The sequence below is a fragment of the Natrix helvetica genome, assembly GCF_964273705.1.
Source record: "Natrix helvetica genome assembly, chromosome: 14".
NCBI lineage: Eukaryota > Metazoa > Chordata > Lepidosauria > Squamata > Natricidae > Natrix > Natrix helvetica.
The window spans coordinates 13452898-13470562 of NC_138564.1; the positions used below are offsets into that span (position 1 = coordinate 13452898).

General features: G+C 46.4%; 1 protein-coding gene across 1 annotated transcript in view; it reads left to right on the top strand.

Annotated features, from left to right (window-relative positions):
* CUX2 (cut like homeobox 2) overlaps nt 1-17665 on the top strand; it is an 82275-nt gene that overhangs the window by 213 nt on the left and 64397 nt on the right.

Consider the following 17665-nt stretch of genomic DNA (forward strand, 5'->3'; position numbering starts at 1 on the left):
CAGCGGCGGCGCGTCCCTGGGCTGGGAGGGGGGAGGCGGTGGCGGGGCCTTGGCGGGGGGGGGCTCGAGGGGGCCGGCGGGGGAGGGGGAGGCTCGCTGCTCCCCTCCCCCCCCCCAGGGAGGTACCGGGGATGGATGCCCGCCGCCGCCGCCGCCGCTGCTCTTTGTTCGGCTTCGCCCATTGATCACGGCGGGCGAGGGAGGCGCCGAGGGGAAGAAGAGTCGCGCGCCCGCCTCGCCGGCTGGAGGGATGGGTGGATGGAAGCGCCACCGGGCAGCCCCGGGCTTCAGCCGCCGCTGCCCACTCACCAGCCGGCGTCCCGCCCTCTCTCAACTTCTCCGGACAGCGCAGGTGACGGCCGCGGAGTGGGTTTCCCCTTGGATGGGTGCCTGGCTGCCTTCACAGGTTGTAACAGAGTTGGAAGGGACCTTGGAGGTCATCTACTCCAACCCTCTGCCCACGCAGGAGAGCCTACATGAGGGGAGGGAAGCGGCCGGGAAGGGTCCCCTCCTCCTGGGCAGTCGCCTCTTCCTCGCTTCCCTCCTGGAGCCGCCAGCCCTTCTCCGGAGCGTTCCGGGCGCCCGCTGGGAGTGGGGGGGCATCCAGGAGGCGGCTGCAACTTTCGCGTCTCTCTGAGGTCTGCGGCTTTTCCGGCTGGGGTGGGGACGGAGAAGTGGGGAGTCCCAGAAGGGTCTGAAGTCGCTTTCAGAAGTGACTGCGGGGGAGGCACCGCATCTAGGGGCGGCTTACGGGCCCGGGCAACGATCGGCGCTCCTCCTGTATTTTCGCCTCCTGCACCAAAGACGAGAGGCTCTAAGATTTCTGAAGACTTTGAAACTGGCAGGACCTCTGCTGGCTTCTGGTGATGGCTGGGCTGGCAGAAGCCGCCCCTCCCCCCAAGGCTTGGGGCAGTGTGTCCGAAGTTGGGTGCAGGTATCCAGCTTTCGCAGAAGTTGCTTGGGGGGGGGGCAAGGGGAGGCTTCCAGGTGTTTGGTTTGGTTTACCTGGCCATTTGTCAGTCTTTGGCTGGTCTCAGGGTTTGTGTGTGCACACGGGATGTGTTTGTTGAGGAAAACACCCAGCCCCCTTGATTTCGTCCCAGGCATTCCCTACCAATCCAGGCAGGCTTCTTTAAAACTAAACCTAGATTATTTGGGGGAAACGTGCAACGTTTCTGCGTTCTTCTCCCCCAGATACAGGATCAAGTGAGGGAGATTCAGAAACCCTTCTGAACTTAGCAAAACTCCTTAATCAGAAGACTGGCACAATTGTGCAACCAGCTACGCTGATGTTTTTGTGTGTGCGCGCGCGTGTCTCGTTTCCACATGTGGACCAAGCCGCCAACTGCCAATTCGTCTGTCCTTTTCTATTTCGTGTCCCGGTGCTGTTTCTTACATTCTATCTTGCCGTGTTCTTTTGCTAGGAAGGTCTAAAATAGAAACGCTATTCTTTAACAAAGTTATTTCGTTTTAAAAAGAAAGCCTACGCAGGATTTTGGCCATGGGGGGGACAATCTTGATAAATTGCAGGTCTGTGTAATAACAAGCTGATAATCTGATCGCTTTGATCACCCTGCATTTGTACAGAACAGGTTGTGGGAAATGAGGAGAGATAAAATTCCTGTCTGGGATGACACTGGGCATATTTCATTTAAGAAAACAATCTAAAGAGGGTAATATTACTAATGGAGCCTTTCCCCTTCTGTTTCCTGATTGTCACATAACTAGATTTATGTCTTTGCGTTCCCCCCCCCTTCCTCTTAGCTTTTTTAATGATGTCCTTTTAAAGGTGGGCAATGTGTATCCAGCATTTTGAATGTTTCGGGTAGTTTATTTTGCTTTTGCCAGCAAATTAGGGGCACAAGATTGTTTCAAAAAATAAAAAAAACAACCCCTGACTATATTGTGATGCATAGTTCTGTAGAAAGCGAATGGTTTTGGGGAAAACAGTTTTCAATACAAGGATAAATGTATCCATTTATAAAATGACAGTGTTGAACCACATATTTGTGGCATCTGGTTGCAAAAAGCTGGTTTTCTACTGGTGGAAATGTGAGCAAGGGACAGTTGGGGACCTTATTTTGTCTCAATCAACTTTTAGGAGGCAGAGAGCTGAATTTAGGATGCCACACAGTCCTGCAGTGAGCGGTTCTTTCCCAGGTGCCCTGCAGGTATGTCCAACCACCGTCTCCATCATAGTCGCCCACCACTGACCAGGATAACCTTCCCATTGGAGTCCTGTTCCCTTCTGATAATCTCTTGAAGCAATTGGTGTGGGGGGGAGGGGAGAGAGGCAGGCTGAGGGCAGGACCACTGTGGTCAGTTTCTGGCATATTTACTCCCTTACTTACTTTTTCTTATTCCTCTTTCCTTCTCTCTCCTACCTCAAGGAAGGAATAGATCGCCTGAGAATTAAAATTATTATTTCTCCTGCAGGTAATACTTCTGGCCTTGGGCCTTTTCCTCTGCTTGACCTCTGACCCTTTCCGATGGGAGATTTCTGGGCCAAAGGACTTATGCATGGCAGGCAGTTGCTTCTCACACTTTTTTCTGGAGTTTTGAGAGTTTCGTTCTCTGCACAGACATTCTGCAGAGAATTCAGGTTCTCCCTTAGCCTGAATTATGAGATACACGCCTTTTCCATTCCCCCCCCCCTCTCTCTCTTCCCAAACTTTTACATTGTTGTTTCACCCTTTGGATTTTGGAATATGTCTTTGGAGAATATTTGATCTCATCTTTTTCACAGCTTGGGAGTGTCTGTGTGCTGATTAAAATATTATCCCTGCGTGATATTCCAGAGTGCATGAATTTTACATACATATCCACTAGGTGAGGCATCTATTACATGTCGTGACAGGTTGACTTATTGTAATGTGCTAGCGTTTAACCAAGTGTCAACATTCTTGATTCTCAATCGTAGTAGTGATTAAATGATCGTATTCCATTACCTTGGAGAAACGGGTGGGGAATGTAACTTAAAATGAAGAGCGAGGGAGTGAGATCTGGTGTTCCTTATGCGGGAGTTAATCTATTACAGATTTTTTTTTTGAAGAAACCCCATTGAGAGAAAACGAAGAATTTGGATTTATACCCTGTTCTACAGGACCTTGGGCAATTTGCTACTTTGGTAAGTAGCACTGCCACAGGAATAAATTTAGTTTTACTTTCTAAGCTTATTTTAGAGCAGGGCTAACCTCCCCCCTATAAAGGCTTTCATGAATGTCACTGCTAGCTATCCCTGCCCAAAAGTTCCAGAAAAAAGTTCCTCTTTTTCCAACCAAAGGCACTTACAGAAAAGCATCAGAAATACCTTTCTCTCTTTCTTGATGAATGTATCTTGTCTTTATATGTACACTGAGAGCTTATGCACCAAAGACAAATTCCTTGTGTGTCCAATCACACATGACTAATAAAGAATTGTTTTTTCTTCTTTTCTTTTCTCTTCTCTTCTCTTCTCTTCTCTTCTCTTCTCTTCTCTTCTATTCTATTCTATTCTATTCTACTCTACCCTATTCTCTTCTATTTTCTCTTCTCTTCTACTCTATCCTATTCTCTTCTCTTCTTTTCTATCCTATCCCTGTTCTAATTCTCTTCTCTTTTATTCTATTCTTTGTGCTCAAATGTGGGAAATGGGAGCAAGGAGGTGCTCTCATGGAGATCTTTAAGAACAGCCTGTTCCTCAGTTGTGGCAATGCCTGGTTGATCTTGTTGGGGGTCCCCTTTGATGGTGGTAGGGCTTGGTTGATCCCGGCTGATCCTGAAGCTAAGCGAGGTCATGCATGCTTGGTTCTTAGAAGAGCTGTTGGCTAGACGGGGATATTGGGGGGGGGGGGGGGAGAGAAACCTCCCAGAAAAAGACACGGAAACTGTTTGAAGCGCTCCATAAGTCCCACGTGGAGAGCAGAATTTGAGGGAGATGCTACCTAGGGGTGGTAGGAGTTTCTCCTGTACGGATGTCCTTCATCCAGGATGGCCCACAACGTCCCCTGAATCTGCTGATGTGGCCGGCAACATCCCAGGATTGATAAAGCAATATTGGGATTGCCAGTTTGTTTAGGCACTGCAGGAGGAGGGCAGAATGCATTCCAGAACAATACGTTGTGGGAGAAGGATCGCCCTCTTTCCTTCTCCCCCAAATGTCTTTTCCTCCCACCCATTGGGGGTTGGGAGCAACTGACATTTGAGCCACAAGGAAGGTTTCCCCAATGCCTCTCCCCCCCCTCGCCGTCTCTTCCTCCCCTTCTTCCTCTTTGCGGTCTGCGTAATTGAGATTCTGTCAGGCAAGATTGCTAGCAAAGATGCTGAGTTTTTTTCTTTAGCGCAGGGTGTTCTTCCTTTGGAAACAGATGACCCCAATCGCAGCCTGGAGAGGGATGATTCTTCTAATTAATAAAGGCTATAAATTAATTGTGTACACACCACAAAGGTGGGATTTGGGGGAGGGCGGTCGGGAGAGGAAAGGGAGCGAATCTGTCTAGCTGAAGAGATCAAAGGAGGTTGGGAGAAGTTGGGCCCAGCATCGTCACCTTAGACTTGGCCTCTCCAGAAAAGCAGAAATTCTATTCTCCTTAGTCAGACTGAGAGATTCTCCAATTTTAATCAGAATACCGCTGGAAGGGACCTTGGAGGTCTTCTAATCCAACCCCCTGCTCAAGCAGGAAACTCTATACAATTTCAAACAAGTGGCTGTCCCCTCTCTTCTTAAAAACCTCCAGTGATGAGGCACCCATAACTTCGGGAAGGGAGCCATTCCACGGGTTAGTTGCTCTCATTGCTAGGAAGTTTCTCCTTAATTCCAGCTTGCTTCTCTCCTTGATTAGTTTCCAGAGAAGCAACCTGGAATTAAGGAGAAACTTCCTAATTTCTGAGAGCTTTTTCTTCCTGCCTTGTGTTAGATCCTAGACCAAACGGTTACACTCGAAGTGAACTGGCAGCCATCATGTTTTGTGAATAATATAATTGGGCATCTATTCTTTTCCTTGTAAAACTAGTAATTGAGAACGGCAGCGAAGGAGGTTCGGCCTTGCCTTCCAGCTCCACTTGTGGGTTTTTCTGGAAGCATCTGCCTGGACAGTTTGTTTGTTTGTTTTATTGGATTTATATGCCGCCCTTTCCAACCTGAGTGATCCTTTAGTTGTGTTAACTGAACCAAAGTCCTTGATCTAGGAGTACTTCAGTCCTGGTCTCTTCCCATATGTTGGCCTTCTGGGTCCTTTCTTGCTTGCTTCGCAGAAAATCTCTCCCTTCTTTCATCTTCAGATTTACGCTCTATTTCTGCACAAAGGCCAAATTATAAATAGGAGGATGGTGATATCCTTGTTGAGATGTTGATGGCCTCCTTAGGAAGATGGTTGTTGTTTTTTTAGCCATGATGGTGGTGGTGATGATGATTTTAATCCCACTCCCTCTTCCAAGGGAAAAGACAATAGGATGTTGGTTAAGGACTGCGAAGAGATCTCTGTTTTGTACAAATTCAGTTGTGAATTTAAGTTCATGAGTTGACATCAGTACCATTCTTTCGTTTCAGTTGCCTGGAGTCCTGCTCCCTTAGAACACTATAGAAAACAGGAAATGTGCCTTAGCAAGAAAGATTTTACACTCATTGGTATATTTTAACAGAATAGCAGAGTTGGAAGGGACCTTGGAGGTCTTCTAGTCCAACCTCCTGCTTAGGCTGGAAACCCTATACCATTTCAGACAAATGGTTTTGCAACATCTTCTTAAAAGCTTCCAGTGTTGGGGCATTCACAACTTCTGGAGGCAAGTCGTTCCACTGATTAATTGTTCTCACTGTCAGGAAATTTCTCCTTAGTTCTAGCTTGGTTAAAAAGGCAAATGTAAAGCAAATTCGATTGACAAAGACCAGTCCTTGAGGCTGTGTAATTCTGGGGGTTTTCTGCCCTTACGCACACTCCTTCCTACCTGACACCCATGGTGGTCTCCAAAGGGGTGTTTTTTGGGGACAGACCCTGCTTACAAATGGGCCTTCATGCAAATCCAGAAAGTCCCCTATTTAATCCTGACTCACCCAGCTGAATCTCTTCTCTTCTACCCGGACAACTGTGGGAGTATTGTACTGAAATAATTATACTTGAATACCAAAATAACATGCTTTTTCAAAAACGATAATTTGCATGGTGTCAGGGAATTTATATAAATCTCAGCTCTTCTATTATTTTCTCTCTCTCTCTCTCCCCTCTTTCGTTTCTGCTGTTCTTACTAAATATATTGTTAGCTACCAGGAATCCCTTGGGTGGGTGGAGGCTGTGAGCTGAAAATAAGTATTAACTGATTAAACTGCATGACTGATCTCTGTTTTTCATCTATAATCATAACATTGGCAGAGAAAGGGGTGGTGGGTGGAGAGCTCCAGAGCCTCCTCTTAGGGGGAAGGCTTGCTAATCATAGTAAATTATTTTTAAAACAGACCTGATGATTGAGGTCTTAGGGATATGTAAATAAACGCAACAGCTTTTGGAGGGTTGGCTTCGTGCAGAGAAGGATGAAACTTTTTAGTCAAAACAATGCTTTTCCATAACATTTAGCTTTTAATCTCCCAGCAAGTTTTCCTGGTGGGTGACTTTCATCCTTATTTCGTTTTTTAAACTGTTTCCCCCCTTCTTGTTGGTTGCAAAACGTGGTATTTGTTTTGCCCACGGTGTTTGAGCCTTGACTCAAAGGAGTAAAGGATAGAGAATGCTTGTCTTTTTCTGCTTTCCGACTGTAGACCAAACAAGTTTACTTCCCTCTTCCATGTTCACCAACACTCGTATCCTACTTCCCCCCCCTCCCCCCTTTTCTGGATATGACAAGGCTTTCTGTAGTCTGTATACTTGCAGATTATGAGTGGGGAATTTTCTTACGTGCTGGACATTTCGTCCTGCTCATTTTTGTTGGCATTGCAACAATCAAGTTGCTAGCCCTCAAGGCTGATAAAGGGCAGGCTGTGAAAAAAACTCTTATAAAGATGATCCTGCAACCTAGAGTTTGCTTAAATCATATTGGTCAAATTTAGATAGAGAGATAGATAGAGAGATAAATAGAGATAGAGATAGATAGAGATAGATAAAGATAGATGATAGATAGATAGATAGATAGACAGACAGACAGACAGACAGATAGATGTTAGATAGATGATAGATAGATAGATAGATAGATAGATAGATGATAGATAGATAGATGATAGATAGATAGATAGATAGATAGATAGATAGATAGATAGATAGATAGAGATAGATAGATGATAGATACACACACACATATATATAGTTATAGTATGAAGGATTTCCCCTCCATATTTCAGCTGGAAGATGTTTTATACCGCATTACGTGTTTGCATGTGTAGCTCTGATGCGCCATCCGTTCCGGCTAAATAATCATTTCTTTGTTTCTTAGTTGACAAAGCAGTGCCGTTTTTAATACTGCTTCGCTGGATAATTATTGGGTTTTGTTGTCTGTGTGTTTTTACTCGTTTGGTGTAACATTTAATGATTTCCCCAAAGCACCAAGAGGACTCCGGCGTATCGATTTCGCTGCAGTTTAACTGACTCACAGCAAATGCAGGGGCTGCTTTAATATTAATTGCCAGGCACGGCCGGGGGGGGGGGGGGGGGGCTTGCCAGCACTTCTGTGACACCGATTCCTTTAAAAAGAAAAAAAAAGTGACTAACCAAGCGGTGGCCTGTGTGAATGTGACGCCGTCCGTAATGCAGTCTTTCTCAAGCTTAGCCGCTTGAAAGACGGGTGGACTTCAACTCCCAGAATTCCCCAGCCAGCTTGGCGGGATTGTTGCTTGAGAAAAGGTACCCGTTGCCCGTTGGCTTTTCCCTTCTTCCTTTGCCTCCTCGGGTGCTTCCATGGTGCTTCCCGGTGGCACTGAGAGCAAACGTGGTGGCTTGAAGTTTCCTCCTTCCAGCCCCCAGTTAGGCAAGCTCTGCCCCAGCACTCCCTCTTTCTCCGCCTGAGCCAGGGGTGGTTTCCTACCATTTCGGACCAGTTCAACCGAAGTGGTAGTAGTTTGGCGGCCTGGGTCACTGGAACCGGCCTGCCATGCCCCCAAACCGGTACTCCGGGTGGCACGATGGAAGCCTCCATCTTGTTTTTAGCTTCTGCGCATGTGCAGAGCCATTTTTATTGCAGTGGGCATGCGGGTGCAGCACAGACGCGAGCGAAACCGGCCGTAGAGCCGGCATGGGCCCATTGCTGCAGATAAGGCCAACTGAGGCCACCTAGCCTTGGTTATCCAGAGAGAAAAGGAGAACCGCGCAAAGCCAGAAACAGTGTGGAAAAGCTCCTTATGCATAGAGCCTTCTGCTTCACAGCCCTTAGCTCAACCACCATCGGCTGACCCCGCCTGAGCCTGGCTCTTGTCTCTTCTTTTACCCAGGCCGTTGCTGCAAATTATGAAGGCCCTTCATAGCATCGATAAAAGCAGAATTTTCCTAGTTCAGGTGTGAAACGAGGGCTCCTTGCCACGGCACTGATGATGTTCCCTAGTTTGGCAGTGAAACGTCTGCAAGGAAACAGCCAAGCCCAGAGCGCACCGAGGGCCCCTCACGTCATAGCAGGCCTGAACCACAATAGCTGAATTAGAGGTAGTCCTTGACTTATGACGCTTCATTTAGTGACCATTCAAAGTTACGACGGCACCAATCAAAGTGAACTTATAGTACCCGTTTCCACACTTAACAACCGTTCCTCCACGATCACGGGATCAAAATTCAGGCACTTGGCAACTGACTCGTGTTTATGACGGTCGTGGTGTCCCGGGGTCACGTGATCCCCCTTTTTTTGCGACTGTCCGACTGGCAAAGTCAACAGGGAAGCCAGATTCACTTAACGACCGTGTTGCTAATTTAACCACTGCAGTGATTCACTGAACAAGAAAAGTCACAAAATGGGGACAAAACCCATTTAAGAAATTCCTCACTTTAGCAACCTAAATTTTGGGCTCAGTTGTAAGTCATAAGTCAGGGGCTACCTGTGTTATCTTGATCCTCAGACCCCCTCCCCCCCTAATTTGGTGGTCAGAATTAGTAGATGCGGATTGGGTCCCTCCCTCCCTCCACAAGTGGGCTTCTAACCCTATGCACCTCTTTGCAGAGACAATGCTCTCCCCCCCCCCCAATAATTAGATCTCTTCTATTGTAATCCTTCCGCAGTAAATGACGGATTAGCAAAACCTGCGCTGTGTCAATTTCACAAAGGCAGGCTGGGGGGGGGGGGGCAGCTTGCAATTTTCCTTGGCAGCACACAGCGGCTGGTGCCATCTCCCCTGTCACCGTACTTTTTATTCCTATAAAAAGCAGTTAATTAACATTATTCTTTAATTATTGCTTCTATCAACAAGGGGGCTGTTTTTTCCCCCTCCCTCCCCTTCTTCCCAGCTGCCCCACGCCTGAGCTTCCTTTCCTGTTTGCTGTTGAAAGGCAGCGGATGACTTCCGTCCGTTGTCACTTAATGGGGTCTATCGGGGACGGCGGTATGCCAGAATGCTGTTAGCAGCCTGGTAGCATGTAATTTGCCCCCTCCGGCAAAAGTACTTTGGAAGTCTCTGGGTAGTTTTGAACACTCTGTTCTTAATTAAATATGCAGCTTTTCACAGTAAGCAGGTTAATTCTTTTGTGTGGTGTTGTAATGCTGTTAGGAATTTTGCATAGTTCTTATTAAACATTATTCAGGCATTGTGGATTCTGTAATTAAAAAGAAAGAAAGAACAAAGTTGTTTTTTTTTAAAAAAACCTCCCCATCTTCTCTTCCCTCCCCCAATTAATTTATCAAATGAATTTTGCAAAGTTTTTTGAGGGGGGGGGGTTGTAGGAGAAGGAGCGGGGGGGGGGGTGAATGGCAGCCGAGGCAATTCCAATGCTGCAGCAAGTGTTTTAAAAGGGGAAATATTTAATTGCTCACCCGGGATTGGTTGCTTATGAAAGATTTGGCTGTTTGATTAGCAAAGCCTTTGGGGAGAGGCTTTTAATGGGATGTGATTTTTTTCCCCCTAAATTTTGTGTGTGTGTGTGTCTGTGTGTGTGATTGTGTGATTGTGGATAACGTGCCTTTTCTTCAAGTATCGTTCGGAGGCCTCTGGGGAGAACTGCTGATGGAGGAATAAGGAAGGAAATTTGGGGATCGGGGAAGACTGGAATTCATCATTTGAACAGCATCTGTGAATTCCTTCCCCAGCCTCTCCATATGTTAGGCAATCAGCTCCCAGAATTCCATTGCCAACATGCCTAGGAATCATGGGAGAAGACCTGCAGATTTCTCCATCTGGACTAGAGGTGGGTTGCTACCAGTTCGCACCAGTTTGGGCAGCGACCTAGGTTGGCCTTGCCTCCGAAGCAGTTCCCCAGTCTCTGCTGACATTGCCGGCATGGTTTTGAGTCCTTTTTTAATGTTTTGCACACGCGAAGAACAATTTACAGGCAACTGCACATATGCGTGAAGCGAAGTGGCAGCAACTCCAGCTGCAACCCACCTCTGATCTGGGGGGCAGCAGATTTGGGAGAAGGCTGCTGTTATAGGAATAGCTTCCTGCTCCACGGTGTCAGATAGGCAGCGAAGTTTTACTTCCGATTGTCAGGAGTGCAATTTTAAAAACATCACTTTACCATATTTTTCTTTCAAATCCTTCGTGGCTGCCCATCTCAAAACCAGCACTCTGGGCATCTCACAGTTAGTATACAAATATTGAAAAGTTATTTCCTGCCTTTCATTTGGGACTTTAAAGCAGTCTACAAGAGGAGTGTCCAACCTTGACCACTTTAAGACCTGTGAACGTCAACTCCCAGAGTTCTGGCTGGGGACCTTGGGGAGGTGAACTCCACACATCGTAAAATTCCAAGGTTGGGCATCCCTGGTGTAAAAGATGCTTTCTCTGTCTTTGCTCCACAATACACCTGTGGAGTAGGTTGTACCAGAATTACCCAAGGACTTTTGACAGCTTGAGTACACCTGAGGTTAAGTTTCTCAATGCCAATCCAAGAACTGGCACTCCATTCACTTCTCATCTTGAGACCAGCTAAAGAAGATGCCCTGAGCAGCATTTACTCAAATCCCTGGGGTGTCTGTGAGAGATAGATAAGAGATCCCTGAACAGGTAGATACCTTCTTAACAATCTTCTGTCTCGATTTTTGAATGGTATGCTGAGCTGTAGTTAAAATTCTCAGAAATAAACCTGGAAGTGTTGGCTTAGAGGTGGGCATGGACCCTTTGGTGACCGAGTGCCATCTGGCAGCCTTGTACTACATAACCCACAACACAATTGTCCCAAGAGTTCCCAACAGTTTAAAAAGTATGAAATCATCTTGTTCAGTCTGAACCTTCCATCTGACTTGGTGAATGGACCTATAATTAGACATTATCGGAGCCTGTGATCCTTCAATGCAGCAATGCCAAATAAAGTTTTTTTCCTCGTTCAAGGCTTTTTATCTTTTAATACAAATTATACATATTATAGGAACAAAGAGTTGTCCGGGTCCTCTCAATTACATTTTTACATCATAGTTTTGTTTTCACTTTCAGCCAAATTATTCTCTTCCATTATTTTCCATCTTTATAGTTATTTTTTCTTAATACATTAAACAGTATCTTCTATTGCCCCTTCAAAGTTACACCAAATTTTCATTTCTTATTTTCTCCATTGGTATATTTTGCTATAAACAGCATGCATCCCTCTAATTCAGTTTAAGCACAGAGAGCATTTCTTTCAAGTTTTTTCTACCATTAACAATATACTATCATTTCTTTCTTTCTTAATTAGTTACGTAACAGTAACAATCTCACTACTATTCTCTTTAGTCTACTAATGTAACTCTTTTTCCCTTTCTTCCTCTTTTAACCATTTTCTCTTGGGCTCCCAAAAATCCCAGTTTTAATTCTTTTCATTCTTCTCCCCCTTTCCCCTAACTTCTTTTTCTTTTCCCCTCTGTTTGGGTTTATTGTATCTTTTCTTCAGAGTATTTACTTTTATTATTCTAGTAACTTTCCCCAGGGTTTTTCCTATTCTCCTCCTTTCCTTACTGTTTTGTGGAGATCTCCCCCTTCGTCTCCTTTCCCTTTGTGACCGTGAATCCCAGTGAAATCTTCTATCTGCCTTTTATTTTCAGTTCTACTTTTTTCCACCTCCTCTTCTTGTACCTCATGACAAATGAAGTTTTGTAGGCGTCTCTCTACACGTGCCTGCCTGTGTTTCCCAGCTTCGGAGTAATATCGTTTTTAAAACACCGTTCTTTTCCCTTGATCGAGTTAGGGCTATCTTCCTTGTCATCTCACACAATCATGTAAGCATATCCGGTTTTTATCCAGGAGCAAAAATTCCACCCTGTTCTTCAGCATCCAAATTGGTGGTGATATTTTCATTAAACAATGACAGGAAAAAAAAACAGGTCATTGACATTTACCAGGAAAAATATTAAATTGTCAAACTGGCAGGATGGGTTGTCTCGTCACAATGTCCATCCAGTCTGTGCAGAATGGCCAAATTGGGCAGAGCTTGTTGAAGTCCCCACTTGGTTTCTTATACGCAACCAGGTTGTGTGAATTTAGGCTTGTTTTGAAGGGCATCTTCCCAAATACTCTTGCGGTGCGTATAACAGGTATGAAAATAAAGAAGACCTGCAGATTTCTCCATATGTCTGGACAGCCAAAGGTTGAAAAAACACTGAGTTATACAGGCTAAAAGTTATATTTATATACACATTTATTGTTATTTTGGAGAGGATTCATCCCAGGCTTCCCAAATTCTTTCCTGAATTAACTGCAATTAATTAATTGGTTTCTTTTATTTCCCCAATGTGGTTGAGGATGGTAGAGGATAGGAAGGCCTGGAGGAACATTGTCCTTGGGGTCGGGCCGGGTCAGGCTGGACATGACTTTGCAACTAACAACAAAATTTCCCCAATTGCTGCAAGAATGTGTTGGCTGTTGGAGGAATGAAAGAAAGTCTGTTCAAAAGACTCCATCAAACAGACTGGGATTATGGGGATGGGCCAGAAGAAATACAGACTGGGATTGTGGGTTTGTATTAAGCTGACTTTGCTTGACATCAGTGAGGGGTTTTGAAAACGTGATCGCACCAACTGGAAAAGAACAAGAACCATAACATTAAAAGGGCTTCCCAATGGAACTTGCTGTCCTTACATGTCGTGATTATGGCCAGCATATCCACTTTTTTTAAAGTAGTATATTGCATGTGGGGCCTGAAATTATATTCAGCTCTTTTGTTCTATAGACAGTGGCGTATTGGAAGATTTATTTTTAGAGTTGTGTCTCCCCATAACCGTTGAGGATTGGTCAGGACCATGGATAGCTCATTGAAAAGCTGAATACGAGGACTGCTTTATTAGCAAGCCAGGGGCTTCAAGCATTGATCCGAAGTCCGTAGATTAGAAATAACAGCAATAATATTTTTAAATCTGCTCCGTTACAAAAACCGGGTTGTCCCCCAGAGGTGCCCATGTGTGTCTTTGTCTAAACAGACACAAAAGTGGCCTTAATCTGCATCTATTCCTTCTTAGCCAGTATAATTCTGGAGTTGAAGTCCACACATCTTAAAATATAAGCAAGATTGAGAAGTCCTGCCTTAGATAAGGGGTCAGCAACTTTAAACACTCAAAGAGTCACAAAGGTCCTAATCAGAAGCCCCCCCCCCCCATTCAATTCTGGAGCCCACCAGAAGTCTGGTTCCCCCACCATAGAGTCTCCTCCTAGCGTGGCATCCTTTTTCCTCTGCTGACCGGAAGTCCGGTTCCCGCACCATAGAGTCTTCTCCTAACACGGTGTCCTTTTCCCCTCTACCTGTCCTAATCGAAAGCCCTATCAATTGTGGAGCAGACCTGCAAAAGGGAGCCACAGCAGACGGATGAAAGAGCCACGTGTGGCTCCAGAGCTGCAAGTGGCTGAGCTCTGCCCTAGATTAACAATGCAAAAAGAAAACTTTGTGGTTTTTGGCACTGTCAGGGTCCCCATGCTCTGAAGGAGGGGAACTCTGCTTCCCGCCTCCTTTAACATTTTATTTCCATCTCCGCTCTTCTGGGGGGGGGGAAAGGTCTGTCAGGGAGCCAAAGAACAGCACAGGAGGAGTCGGGGTGCTGGGATGCAATGCGCCGGAGTTGATAAAATTGTCTCTGACTGCTTCCTGGGTAATGAACTTCTCCTCGTGCTTTGTAGTAGGCGGGAAGGTCTCCTTGCTCTTCTTGAGCTACTCGGTAGGCTCCAGATGTTGCACTTCAAAGGAAAATGGCTAATGATAGCACTCTCTACGCAAGCAGAAAAGAGATTTGGGGGGAGGGGGGAAGAGGGGGAGGGTCTTTTGCACCTGACTTGCATCAGAAACAGGAGGTTTTGCAAAGGCCTCGTTGAGACCTACCAACCAAACCGGGGTTTGCTTTAATAGAATGGAGTCTCCTTTATTTGCTTGTTCCCTGCTCTTTGCAGCTCAGGAGGCCACCCATGGTGGGGGGTTATTAGCAAGCCAGGCTTTGCAGTTTGTGCCTCAGAACTGTCTGAAAGAGAGCAGGCTGCTCGGTGTTCCTTTGGGGGTCAAAGACAGGAACTTAGAATCCATGTACAGAAGCCTTCTTCCCTTTCTATGCATAATTCTTAGTGGACAGGACAAAAGAAAACCTCTGGGGCAGTGTAATTCCAAGGTACGACTTAGGCCCAAAGATTTGGGTTGGTTCTTGTGGCCCACCAGCAGCCTGCAGAGCTGGCAGCAAAGTTGGACAGTGAGGAGGTTGGGGAGGAAGAGGGGCCAGTCCTGGAATCTGGGGAAGGCTCGGAGGAGGGCTCTGTGTCGGAGGGAGAGAGGGCCAGGGCCAGCAAAGTTGGGGTCCCCGGGAGGCTTGCTTTCACCAGCCCTCAAGATGAACTCTGACCCCAATCTTTGAAGCAGTCTCTTCTGGTTGTAGCATAACTGGTCCACGAGATGGATACCTGCCCCCCCCCCCCCCGGAATGAGTTTGTCTGGAGTGAATTGCTGGGCTGTCTCCCCCAAAGAGGAATATATTTGGAGCTCCCTTCAAAAGATCCTGGCTTGCTCACCTGGGTGTGTTTGCAACCCAACCATTTCTGCAAAGGAGCTTTGGGTGGCTGGTATGGGAAGGCAGGAGGGGTGGGGTGGGCAGCGGACAGGAGAAGGACCTGCCAGACTTTAAATGAAGGAATATTGGATGGGTATTGATAGATTTCTAGGAGTTCTGCATTAAATCAGCCAGACTTTCTGACTCCTGGTGTTTTAGCAACTGCCTTTCTTTTCTCCAAGAGGTTGCTGAAATGAATCAAATGGGGAGGGGGGAGGGAGTGGAGGGAGGGAAGAGGACCAAGGATGGATGCTTGCTTAGAAGGGATTGAAAAATTATAATTCCCTGCTGTCCCAACCCAGTTCAGATTCCCTTTCGGTTCCCATCCAACCTAATTTGTATTTCCTATTTGCTTCTGGTTGGAGATCTCAGGTTTCTTCTGATCTGGGTGAGCAGGCAGCACTTGGCTGATCCCTGAAAAGCCTAAGCAGATCCCTCTGACCTCTGAAGCGAGACCCCCAGGAAGCCTGAGGGCTCCTAGGCCAATCTAAGAAGTTGCAAGGACTTTTAGAGGGGGGGAGACAGGAGTCAACTAAGGCTGCGTTGCTTCCAAGAAAGCCCCAGGAGCTTAGGAGCTTTTGCCTTTGCACAGAGTTGCACAAGTGGGTACGTTTGAAGGCTCTCCATGACCTCCTGTTACTGGTTCTGTGGCCGAGAACAAGGGCAGGAAGTGAGCTGAGGGTTTTGGAGTCCCTAGGCTCCTGTTTTCCAACCTTGGCAACTTTAAGATGGCTGGCTGGGGAATTCTGGGAGTTGAAGTCCACACATCTTAAAGTTACTAAGGTTGGGGGGGAAATGGCTCTATCTAGGTTGAGTTAAACTAACATATTTGTCCTTCTGATATGTCATGTACCAGATTCCCCGAGGGGCCGAGATTTTGTCTTTAGCCTGCAAAGGCTGCCCTCCAGGTGCCAGTTCTCGGCGGGCAAATAATTTCCCCTTGTCAATCTCCGGTTGAATCTCCGGGTCACCGAAGTCCAGGGCTTAATAATGGGGGTGCTTGTTGTGTTTCCCATCTTGCTCTTCTTTTGGTATGTGTGGATCTTGTACGGGCTTTTATTTATTTATTTATTTATTTATTTATTTGCTTTCCATGGTTGTCAGCCTCCCCCTTGATAACATATGAAAGAATCCTATTCTCTTGATTAGATTTTGAAATGGATCAATTTTTAATCAGGAGAACATCTGACCCACTCAATAAGAGCGTCGCATTGTACCGAAGGCCGGGGAAAGCGGGGGGAGAACAGCGGAGGGCGTGGGGAAGATGGCCGATGATTTAACGGATTATTTGTTGTTTCTTCATCATCGGGAGCAAAACGCACGTGGCCAGGGTGGAATCTTGCCCTCCCGAAATAAAATCGATGCACCGCCGTCTTTAAAAACAAAACAAACAAACACTTTCCTCCCCACTCCTGCCCAGCTCCCCAATCATACATTTGATCCATCGGTTGGAAAATCCATGGGTCCTGCTTAAGAGATAAGAGTGCCGGATAAATGTTGGAGGCCGGTTATCTGCCCTGATTGACTTGCCGGTGGGGAAATGCTGATTGATGGATGAACTTTGCAAATGTTTATGGGTGAGGGCGGGAGGAAGGGAGACCGAGAGGGCACTAAGGATGGCATTTGGCTGACCGGAGAGGGCCAATTGGGCCGCTCGGGGCAAAGCGGTTGGTGCAGTGGCTGGTCAAGGCCAGAGAAGGTCCTATACCAGGCCGCCTGTCCAGAAGAGACACACAGGTAATCCTTGACTTACCAGTTCATTTAGTGACCATTTGAAGTTAGAATGGCAATGAAGGTGTGACGGTTGTAGTGTCCCAGGGTTGTGAGCACTTTCCGACATGCCGAGTCAATGGGGAAGCCAGATTCACTTCAACCGGGCTTTTGAGCGCATGCGCTGAAATAATCCCTCCCCCAAAATGTTGCAAAACAGCAGCAGCCATGAGGTGACCCCGCTCACCGCCTCCTGCACCTCAAAAATAATAAGACCTCCCTGAAAATGAGGCCAAGTGCTTATTTCAGGGCTCAAAAGAAAATAAGACCCTGTCTTATTTTCCGGGAAATATGGGATGTATCTCCTCCCCTGAGCTAATGGCTCCCTGGGCCCAATTGCGCCACGCGTGGTTCAAAACCCTCCTGCCCAATTCCAGGGGTCCAATAAAGACCCCCCTCCCCAATAAGGGCTTATATGGTTGGCAGGAATGCAAGAAATACCAGCTCATGATTGAAAATATCCGTGGCTCTGGAAGGTTAAATATGCATATTCTATCATCTCTGGCATTTTTACTGCTCCGGAGCTGCGGAGGGAAGGATGCGATTGGTTCAAAGGGGATCTTGTTCTAACGATGATGATGATGATGATGGGCTTTTAGGAAACCCTGGTTGATAGGCAACCTAATTTATAGTCCCTTTCTTGAATACGGTATAAGGGAAACTCCCCTACTTTAAAACGCAAAGAAGAACTGAACGCTTAACAAGACAGCGGATTTTGAAGGCAGAGAGGGAGAAAGAGCACACTCTTTCTGTGCAAATTTTCCCTCCTCCTTCCTCTTCCTCCTCCTTTCCCTTCTCTTCCTCCTCCTCCTTT